We start from the raw sequence: 10,978 nt of genomic DNA, 5'->3' as shown, positions 1-10,978 counted from the left end.
GACAATAAATAAAAGTGCTAGGTGGGAGACACCCCACCATGGTAAACTCTTTCCATACTCTTTTAGTTTGTTAATAAGTGAATTGAGTTGCCATTATAGGTAGATTCTCATTTTCATTTTTATCTTTTGTAAATATTGGTAGAATTAGTTTAATTTCTTGTTTTTATTGTTTTATCAAGTTTAGTTAGTAGTATAGTATGTTGAATAAGGTTCTAGGGCGTTTTGGTAGCTGTTTGGAGGTTTGGAATGCTTGGATTGGTGCAAAAACATAGCAAAAAAAAAATTTTTGAAAAACAGAACACCATCCACGCGTGCGCGCACCTAACGCGTACGCGCACCTGAGCATTTTTCGACCACCCATGCGGACACGCACTGTACGCGTACGCGTGGATGCAAAAAATTCTACCCCAGCCAAAAACCCGAGAGTTAGGCCTGCGCTGTGCGAACATTGGGCCTAGGGCACAAGTCTATGCACGCGTGCGCGCACCTGGCGCGTACGCGCACATGATCTTAAATTCGCAATGCGCGCGCACGCACACTATGCGCGCGCGCGTCGATTGCACAATCTGCACCCCCGGTACTTTTACCCGAAAGTTGTGCCAGACTTGGGCCGACACTATGCCTCCGGCCTAACGCGACGCACGCGTGCGCGCACCTGGCGCGTACGCGTCCTTCGACCAATATACCCATCGACGCATAAACGTGCATGACGCGCACGCGTCGGTAAAAAAAAAGAGTTTTTTTTCTCATCTTCCATTTTCTTTTGTTCACTGCATTCGCATACTTCTACTCTTTCCATTTTCATTTTGTATCTATAGCATGTTTTCGGTTTTTTTCTAAGTGTCATTTCAATAATGGTGTTGGATTCTTACACTCAATTGTTGAGAAATTCTTGCATTATTTTGGTGCCTCTTGACTTGTTTGATATTGTTGGGTGATGAAACTTTTAAATCAATGCTTCATCTTGTATGACTCTTATGTCTTTGTGCATTGATATGACCTCATATTGTCTTTCATGACCCACTTCTTCTTATATGAACTTGATGTGCCATATGCTCTTCATGCTTTGATTTTACTCTTGCATCAAGTATTAGTTAATATGCCATTAGCTTATATTGTTTTCTCACTTACATGCGTAGCTAACATGTAGTGAGAACCTTACTCTTATTTGGCATTAGCCCCCGCCTATGTTCTATTTGCTTCGATATCTTTGTTATAGGCTTAACTTTCTTTCTTTTTCTTTCCTTTTTGGTTGGCCACCAAGGAGGGAGAAAGGAAAAGCTTTTAAATGGAGCAACAAATAAGTCATCCGCACTACCATTTGAGGAGCTCATCAATTGCAGCAACCCATCCACCCTGCTCTTCTTTGTATGCACCGAGGACGGTGCAAACTTTCAAGTATGGGGAGGTCGTCCGACCGTTCGGCGATTTTGGGTGACAAACTTCTAATCCCAACACTTTTGCATTTCAATTTAGGTTTTTAGGATTCTTATTGCATATGTATACACAATAAGCTTAGTCAAAATAATGAAATTTTTCAAGATTTCTATCTATAGGGCACTTCAATTGATTTGAGTGAAAATTTTTCATTAAACTTGCTTGAATCACATATATATATTGTGGATCATGTTTTTGAGCTAAGAACATAAGCAAGTGAGATTTGAGCCTAATGGTGTGGTTACATCTTATAACCATTTATTTTCCTTCTTGTGTGCATTATTCTCTTTCTATGCTTGTAATCTTTGATTTGTTTGATTCTTTATGTCCATTATTTTGTGTATTCATGCATTTATATGATTGAGGCCATCATTTCATTTAGCTCACTTACCCAAATAGCCTTACCTTTTATCTTCCTTTGTTAGCCAATTTTGAGCCTACGATTAACCCACTTGATTCTTTAATTTTGGCACATTACAAGCCTTAAAGCGAAAAACAATAAATGTCCTTATTTGGATCTTTGATTAGCTTAGGCTAGAGTGTGTGAGTATCATTCAAGTGTGGGAACCTTGGGACATTGGGTGAATAAAAGGGTAGTTTTGTATTTTTATTGAGAATATTGGGAATTGGGTACATGTTCATGTATTGATCAAATGTATAGACCTTATGCATTAATGCTCTTGTATATAAAAAAAATGAGAAAAACAAAAGAAAAAGAAAAAAAAATAATATGGAAAAGAAAAAAAAATATATAAAAAGAAAGAAAAAGAAGAAAAAGAAAGAAATAAAAGGGGACAAAATGCCCCAAAGCAAAGTGTAGCTCAATAAAATCAATGCATAAGTGTTGTGAAATGAAAAGAAAATACATGAGTATGTGAAAAAGTGAAAAATGGGTAGTTAGGTTAGAACTTAATTGTATAGGATGTCATAGGTTAGGTGGGAAGTTTAAGCTTATCAAAGATTCAAATTTCAAGCTCACTTGACCAAATATGCATCCTACCTTGACCCTAACCCCATTACAACCAATGAAAAGACCTCATGATATATGTATGCATGCATGAAATATTTGTTGATTGTTAGAAGAAAAACAAATCTTGGAAAGCATGAAATAGAGGAGAATTGAGTGAATCAACCCTAAACACTTAAGCGAATAGAGTGCAAACATTTCCGGTGAGGGTTTGATGCTCAATTACATGTTTCCACCTATGATCATCTTTTCATGCAAGTTTGTAAAAATATTTAATAACTCAATTCAATTGTGGATTAGACTTGCTAGTCCTTAGCCCTTGTGCACATATGCTTCTTGAGAATTGATTTACTTTGACCAAGCAATTGCATTCATTTAGATAGTTGCATGTAAGTAGATTGCATTTAGTTAGTTCCATTGAATAAATGCCATACCCTTTACTTCATTCTTGGTTTAAGCATGAGGACATGCTTGGTTTAATTGTGGGGAGGTTGACAAACCCCATTTTGACGGTTTATCTTGTATTGATTTTAGGGGATTTTATAACCTTTTACCCTCATTTATCCATTGAAATAGCATGGTTTTGTGATTGTCTCCTTATTTGTGCTTAGATGTGAAAACATGCTTTTAGACCCTTAATTTGATGGTTTTAATTTCCTTTTGATTCCACTAGATGCCTTGATATGTTTGTTAGTGATTTCAGATTTAAAAGGGCTAGGAATGGATCAAAGGAGTGAAGAGGGAAAGCATGCAAAGTGGAGAAATCATGAAAAGTCAAAGAAGTTGAACTCGCCCATGGACGCGCGCGCGCACTTGGCGCTTGCGCGCACCTGCGAATCACTCCATGGACGCGTACGCGTGCTGTGCGCGTACGCGTCGGTGTTGGTTTATGATTTTTTAATGAAAACGTGGCCAACGAATTCTGAAGGGTTGTGGGGCCCAATCCTAACCAACTTTGGCGCCAAAGATGCTATTTAAAGCCAAGGGTTGAAGAGCAAAGGGAATTCGAACTCATTCCATTCATTACACAGATTAGGATTAGTTTAGAAGTAGTTTCTAGAGAGAGAAGCTCTCACTTCTCTCTAGAATTAGGATTAGGATTAGGTTTAGTTCTTAGATCTAGATTTTAATCTTTGCTTTCTTCTACTTCTACATTTCAATTCTTTGTTGTTAGATTCATCTTCTTCTACTCTTTTGTTGTAATTGCCTTTATGTTGTTCTTATATTTTGTTGTAGATCTAGTATTGTTCCTTCTACATTCTTCCAATTCAATAAGAGGTAATTCATAATAATTGTTCTTCTTTGCTTTTCCATTGTTAATCTCTTGCCTTTGTAGTTAGATCTCTCTTTAATTCTTGCAATTTATGTTGTTTACTTTTATTGCACTTTATGTGTTTGTTGAAATGCCTCTTCTAGATATAGTGTAGACATTGTTCCTCTTGGCTTTGGTAGAGTGATTAGTGACTCTTGAGTTATCTAATTCCTTTGTTGATTGATAATTGGAGAGATTGCTAATTGGTTTGGAGTGCACTAAAGCTAGTCTTTCCTTAGGAGTTGGCTAGGACTTGTGGCTCAAGTCAATTCATCCACTTGACTTTCCTTTCTTTAGTAAGGGTTAACTAAGTGGTAGCAATGAACAATTCTCATCACAATTGAGAAGGATAACTAGGATAGGGCTTCTAGTTCTCATATCTTGCCAAGAGCTTTGTTAGTTGTTAGTTTATTTTCTTTGCCATTTATATTTCTTGTCCAAAAGCTTAAAAACCCCAAATATAATTCACAACCAATAACAAGACACTTCATTACAATTCCTAGGGAGAACGACCTGAGGTCCAATACTTCAGTTTATAAATTTAGGGGTTTGTTTTAGTGACAAACAACTTTTTGTATGAAAGGATTAGTGATTGGTTTAGAAACTATACTTGCAACGAGAATTTATTTGTGAATTCTAAACCGTCAAAAATCCAATCGTCAAGGCCCACGTTAGTGCCACTAACATGAGCACTAACATGGAAGAGAGGAAGGCTTGGAAAGTTAGTGCAAAAGTGAACGCCACTAACTTTAGCGAAGGCCAAGGAGACACAAGTTAGTGGCCACGTTAGTGCCACTAACGTGGGCACTAACGTAGAAGAGAAGAGCAGCTTCAAAAGGTGGTACAAAAGTTGGTCCCATTAACTTGTTCGAAGCAAGGAAGACCCACGTTAGTGTCACTAACGTGGGCACTAACATGGAAGAAAAGGGCAGCTTCAAAAGTTGGCACAAAAGTTAGTCCCATTAACTTGTTCGAAGCAAGGGAGATCCATGTTAGTGCCACTAACATGGGCATTATCGTGGAAGAAAGGGGCACAATAAAAAGTTAGTGGAAAAGTTAGTGGCACTAACTTGTTCGAAGCCAAGGATGAAAAGTTAGTGCCACTAACTTGTTCAAAGCCAAGGAGACTGGTGCACGAAATTGTGATCACTACAACTTCGCACAACTAACCAGCAAGTGCCCTGGGTCGTCCAAGTAATAAACCTTACGCGAGTAAGGGTCGATCCTACGGAGATTGTTGGTATGAAGCAAGCTATGGTCACCTTGTAAATCTTAGTCAGGCAGACTCAAATGGGTATAGATGATGAATAAAACATAAAGATAAAGATAGAGATACTTATGTATTCCATTGGTGAGAACTTCAGATAAGCGAATGGAGATGCTTTGTCCCTTCCGTCTCTCTGCTTTCCTACTGTCTTCATCCAATCCTTCTTACTCCTTTCCATGGCAAGCTTATGCAAGGGTTTCACCGTTGTCAGTGGCTACCTCCCATCCTCTCAGTGGAAATGTTCAACGCACCCTGTCACGGCACGGCTATCCATCTGTCGGTTCTCAATCAGGCCGGAATAGAATCCAGTGATTCTTTTGCGTCTGTCACTAACGCCCCGCCCTCAGGAGTTTGAAGCACGTCACAGTCATTCAATCATTGAATCCTACTCAGAATACCACAAACAAGGTTAGACCTTCCGGATTCTCTTGAATGCCGCCATCAGTTCTTGCCTATACCACGAAGACTCTGATCTCACGGAATGGCTGGCTCGGTTGTCAGGCGAGCGCTCGGTTGTCAGGCGATCAACCATGCATCGTGTATCAGGAATCCAAGAGATATTCACCCAATCTAAGGTAGAACGGAGGTGGTTGTCAGTCACACGTTCATAGGTGAGAATGATGATGAGTGTCACGGATCATCACATTCATCAAGTTGAAGAACAAGTGATATCTTGGAACAAGAACAAGCGGAATTGAATAGAAGAACAATAGTAATTGCATTAATACTCGAGGTACAGCAGAGCTCCACACCTTAATCTATGGTGTGTAGAAACTCCACCGTTTAAAATACATAAGAACAAGAGTGATCATTGGCTTCGGTCCCAAAGAGGGAACCAGAAGAACCAAGATGAAAATACAATAGTAAAAGGTCCTACTTATAGGGAACTAGTAGCTTAAGAATTACAAAGATGAGTAAATGACATAAAAATCCACTTCCGGGCCCACTTGGTGTGTACTTGGGCTGAGCATTGAAGTATTTTCGTGTAGAGACTCTTCTTGGAGTTAAACGCCAGCTTTTGTGCCAGTTTGGGCGTTTAACTCCCATCCTTGTGCCAGTTCCGGCGTTTAACGCTGGGAATTCTGAGGGTGACTTTGAACGCCGGTTTGGGCCATAAAATCTTGGGCAAAGTATGGACTATCATATATTGCTGAAAAGCCCAGGATGTCTACTTTCCAACGCCGTTGAGAGCGCGCCAATTGGGCTTCTGTAGCTCCAGAAAATTCACTTCGAGTGCAGAGAGGTCAGAATCCAACAGCATCTGCAGTCCTTTTCAGTCTCTGAATCAGATTTTTGCTCAGGTCCCTCAATTTCAGCCAGAAAATACCTGAAATCACAGAAAAACACACAAACTCATAGTAAAGTCCAGAAAAGTGAATTTTAACTAAAAACTAATAAAAATATACTAAAAACTAACTAGATCATACTAAAAACATACTAAAAACAATGCCAAAAAGCGTACAAATTATCCGCTCATCACAACACCAAACTTAAATTGTTGCTTGTCCCCAAGCAACTGAAAATCAAATAAGATAAAAAGAAGAGAATATACTATAGACTCCAAATTATCAATGAAACTTAGCTCCAAATTAGATGAGCGGGACTAGTAGCTTTTTGCCTCCGAACAGTTTTGGCATCTCACTTTATCCTTTGAAATTCAGAATGATTGGCTTCTTTAGGAACTCAGAATCCAGATAGTGTTATTGATTCTCCTAGTTAAGTATGATGATTCTTGAACACAGCTACTTATTAAGTCTTGGCCGTGGCCCAAAGCACTCTGTTTTCCAGTATTACCACCGGATACATACATGCCACAGACACATAATTGGGTGAACCTTTTCAGATTGTGACTCAGCTTTGCTAGAGTCCCCAATTAGAGGTGTCCAGGGTTCTTAAGCACACTCTTTTTGCCTTGGATCACAACTTTATTTCTTTCTTTTTCTTTCTTTTTCTCTTTCCTTTTTTTTTGTTTTTCTCCTTCTCCTTTTTTTTTTGTATTCACTACTTTTTCTTGCTTCAAGAATCATTTTTATGATTTTTCAGATCCTCAGTAACATGTCTCCTTTTTCATCATTCTTTCAAGAGCCAACAATTTTAACATTCATGAACAACAAATTCAAAAGACATATGCACTGTTTAAGCATACATTCAGAAAGCAAAAAGTATTGTCACCACATCAAACTAATTAAGCTAGTTTTAGAGATGAATTCGAAATCCTGTACTTCTTGTTCTTTTGTGATAAAACAATTTTCATTTAAGAAAGGTGATGGATTCATAGGACATTCATAACTTTAAGGCATAGACACTAAGACACTAATGATCATAAGACACAAACATAGATAAACACAAGCATGAAAATTCGAAAAAAAAACAAGAAAATAAAGAACAAGGAGATTAAAGAACGGGTCCACCTCAATGATGGCGGCTTGTTCTTCCTCTTGAAGGTCTTATGGAGTGCTTAAGCTCCTCAATGTCTCTTCCTTGTCTTTGTTGCTCCTCTCTCATGATTCTTTGATCTTCTCTAATTTCATGGAGGAGGATGGAATGTTCTTGGTGCTCCACCCTTAGTTGTCCCATGTTGGAACTCAGTTCTCCCAGGGAGGTGTTAATTTGCTCCCAATAGTCTTGTGGAGGAAAGTGCATCCCTTGAAGTATCTCAGGGATTTCATGATGAGAGGGGTCTCTTGTTTGCTCCATCCTTTTCTTAGTGATGGGCTTGTGGTCATGCCTTCTCAGTTGAACCGGCTTCCCTCTTGAATCTCTCTTTCATTGGGCGCCCTCTTCACAAATGACTGTGAGGACTTGGTCCAACCTTTGATCAAAGTTGTCCCTTTTTGAGTTTGAAAGGGATCTCAGGGATCACCTTCTTCAAGGCCACAACTTCATAGAAGTGGTCTTGATGCACCCTTGAGATGAATCTCTCCATCTCCCATGACTCTGAGGAAGAGGCTTTTGCCTTCCCTTTCCTCTTTCTAGAGGTTTCTCCGGCCTTGGATGCCATAAATGGTTATGGAAAAACAAAAAGCAATGCTTTTACCACACCAAACATAAAAGGTTTGCTCGTCCTCGAGCAAAAGAAGAAAGAAGAGAGTAGAAGAAGAAGAAATGGGGGAGAGGGAGATGGCTTTGAGGTTCAGCCAAAAGGGTGAGAAGTAGTGTTTAGGGTGTGTGAAAAAGAAGGAGTGAAGATGGGTTTATATAGGGGTGAAGGGAGGGGTAAGGTTCGGCCATTATGGGTGGGTTTGGGAGGGAAAGTGGCTTGAATTCGAATGGTAAGGTAGGTGGGGTTTTATGAAGGATGGATGTGAGTGGTGAAGAGAAAGATGAGATTTGATAGGTGGGGGTTTTTTTGGGGAAGAGGTGTTGAGGTGATTGGTGAATGGGTGAAGAAGAAGAGAGAGGGTGGTGGGGATCCTGTGGGGTCCACAGATCCTGAGGTGCCAAGGAAAAGTCATCCCTGCACTAAATGGCATGCAAAAATGCGTTTTGAGCCAATTCTGGCGTTAAACGCCGGGCTGGTGCCCATTTCTGGCGTTTAACGCCAGGTTCTTGCCCTTTTTTGGCGTTTAACGCCAGTCTGGTGCCCCTTTCTGGCGTTAAACGCCCAGAATGGTGCCAGACTGGGCGTTAAACGCCCATCTGCTAGCCTTACTGTCGTTTAAACGCCAGTAGGTTCTCCCTCCAGGGTGTGCTGTTTTTCTTCCTGTTTTTCATTCTGTTTTTGCTTTTTCAATTGATTTTGTGACTTCTCATGATCATCAACCTACAGAAAACATAAAATAACAAAAGAAAATAGATAAAATATAACATTGGGTTGCCTCCCAACAAGCGCTTCTTTAATGTCAGTAGCTTGACAGAGGGCCCTCATGGAGCCTCACAGATACTCAGAGCAATGTTGGAACCTCCCAACACCAAACTTAGAGTTTGAATGTGGGGGTTCAACACCAAACTTAGAGTTTGGTTGTGGCCTCCCAACACCAAACTTAGAGTTTGACTGTGGGGGCTCTATTTGACTCTGTTTTGAGAGAAGCTCTTCATGCTTCCTCTCCATGGTGACAGAGGGATATCCTTGAGCCTTAAACACACAGGATTATTCATTCACTTGAATGATCAATTCACCTCTGTCCACATCAATCACAGCCTTAGCTGTGGCTAGGAAGGGTCTGCCAAGGATGATGGATTCATCCATGCATTTCCCAGTCTCTAGGACTATGAAATCAGTAGGGATGTAATGGTCTTCAATTTTCACCAGAACATCCTCTACAAGTCCATAAGCTTGTTTTCTTGAATTGTCTGCCATCTCTAGTGAGATTCTTGCAGCTTGCACTTCAAAGATCCCTAGCTTCTCCATTATTGAGAGAGGCATGAGGTTTACACTTGACCCTAAGTCACACAGAGCCTTCTTGAAGGTCATGGTGCCTATGGTACAAGGTATTGAAAACTTCCCAGGATCTTGTCTCTTTTGAGGTAATCTCTGCCTGGACAAGTCATCCAGTTCTTTGGTGAGCAAAGGAGGTTCGTTCTCCCAAGTCTCATTACCAAATAACTTGTCATTTAGCTTCATGATTGCTCCAAGGTATTTAGCAACTTGCTCTTCAGTGACATACTCATCCTCTTCAGAGGAAGAATACTCATCAGAGCTCATGAATGGCAGAAGTAGATCCAATGGAATCTCTATGGTCTCATTTTGAGCCTCAGATTCCCATGGTTCCTCATTGGGGAACTCAGTGGAGGCCAGTGGACGTCCATTGAGGTCTTCCTCAGTGGCGTTCACTGCCTCTCCTTCCTCTCCAAATTCGGCCATGTTGATGGCCTTGCACTCTCCTTTTGGATTTTCCTCTGTATTGCTTGGAAGAGTACTAGGAGGGAGTTCAGTAATTTTCTTGCTCAGCTGTCCCACTTGTGCCTCCAAATTCCTAATGGAGGACTTTGTTTCAGTCATGAAACTTTGAGTGGTTTTGATTAGATCAGAGACCATGGTTGCTAAGTCAGAGTTGTTCTGCTTAGAATTCTCTGTCTGTTGCTGAGAAGATGATGGAAAAGGCTTGCCATTGCTAAACCTGTCTCTTCCACCATTATTGTTGTTGAAACCTTGTTGAGGTCTCTGTTGATCCTTCCATGAGAAATTTGGATGATTTCTCCATGAAGAATTATAGGTGTTTCCATAGGGTTCTCCTAGGTAATTCACCTCTTCCATTGAAGGGTTCTCAGGATCATAGGCTTCTTCTTTAGATGAAGCATCCTTAGTACTGTTTGGTGCATTTTGCATTCCAGACAGACTTTGAGAAATCAAATTGACTTGTTGAGTCAATATCTTGTTCTGAGGCAATATGGCATTCAGAGTATCAATCTCAAGAACTCCTTTCTTCTGATTAGTCCCATTGTTCACAGGATTCCTTTCAGAAGTGTACATGAATTGGTTATTTGCAACCATTTCAATTAGTTCTTGAGCTTCTGCATGCGTCTTCTTCAGATGAAGAGATCCTCCAGCAGAGCTATCCAAAGACATCTTGGACAGTTCAGAGAGATCATCATAGAAAATACCTATGATGCTCCATTCAGAAAGCATGTCAGAAGGACATTTTCTGATTAATTGTTTGTATCTTTCCCAAGCTTCATAGAGGGATTCTCCTTCCTTCTGTCTAAAGGTTTGGACTTCCACTCTAAGCTTACTCAATTTTTGAGGTGGAAAGAACTTTGCCAAGAAGGCAATGACTAGCTTTTCCCAAGAGTTCAGGCTGTCTTTAGGTTGTAAGTCTAACCATATTCTAGCTCTGTCTCTTACAGCAAAAGGGAATAGCATAAGTCTATAGACCTCAGGGTCAACCCCATTAGTCTTGACAGTGTCACAGATTTGCAAGAATTCAGCCAAAAACTGATGAGGATCTTCCAATGGAAGTCCATGGAACTTGCAATTCTGTTGCATTAGAGAAACTAATTGAGGCTTAAGCTCAAAGTTGTTTGCTCCAATGGCAGGGATAGAGATGCTTCTCCC

At 40.2% G+C, this 10,978-nt stretch overlaps 1 non-coding gene across 1 annotated transcript; it reads left to right on the top strand.

Annotated features, from left to right (window-relative positions):
• Nucleotides 1–10,546: 10,546 nt before the first annotated feature.
• Nucleotides 10,547–10,654, top strand: LOC130942999 (small nucleolar RNA R71). Its single transcript, XR_009071539.1, has one exon. It is a non-coding gene; the product is annotated as a small nucleolar RNA R71 (small nucleolar RNA).
• The last annotated feature ends 324 nt before the right edge of the window (nucleotides 10,655–10,978 follow it).

The sequence above is a fragment of the Arachis stenosperma genome, chromosome 7, assembly GCF_014773155.1.
Source record: "Arachis stenosperma cultivar V10309 chromosome 7, arast.V10309.gnm1.PFL2, whole genome shotgun sequence".
Classification (NCBI taxonomy): domain Eukaryota; kingdom Viridiplantae; phylum Streptophyta; class Magnoliopsida; order Fabales; family Fabaceae; genus Arachis; species Arachis stenosperma.
The sequence above is the reverse complement of the archived record's forward strand: the minus strand, read 5'-3'. Positions and strand labels throughout refer to the sequence as shown.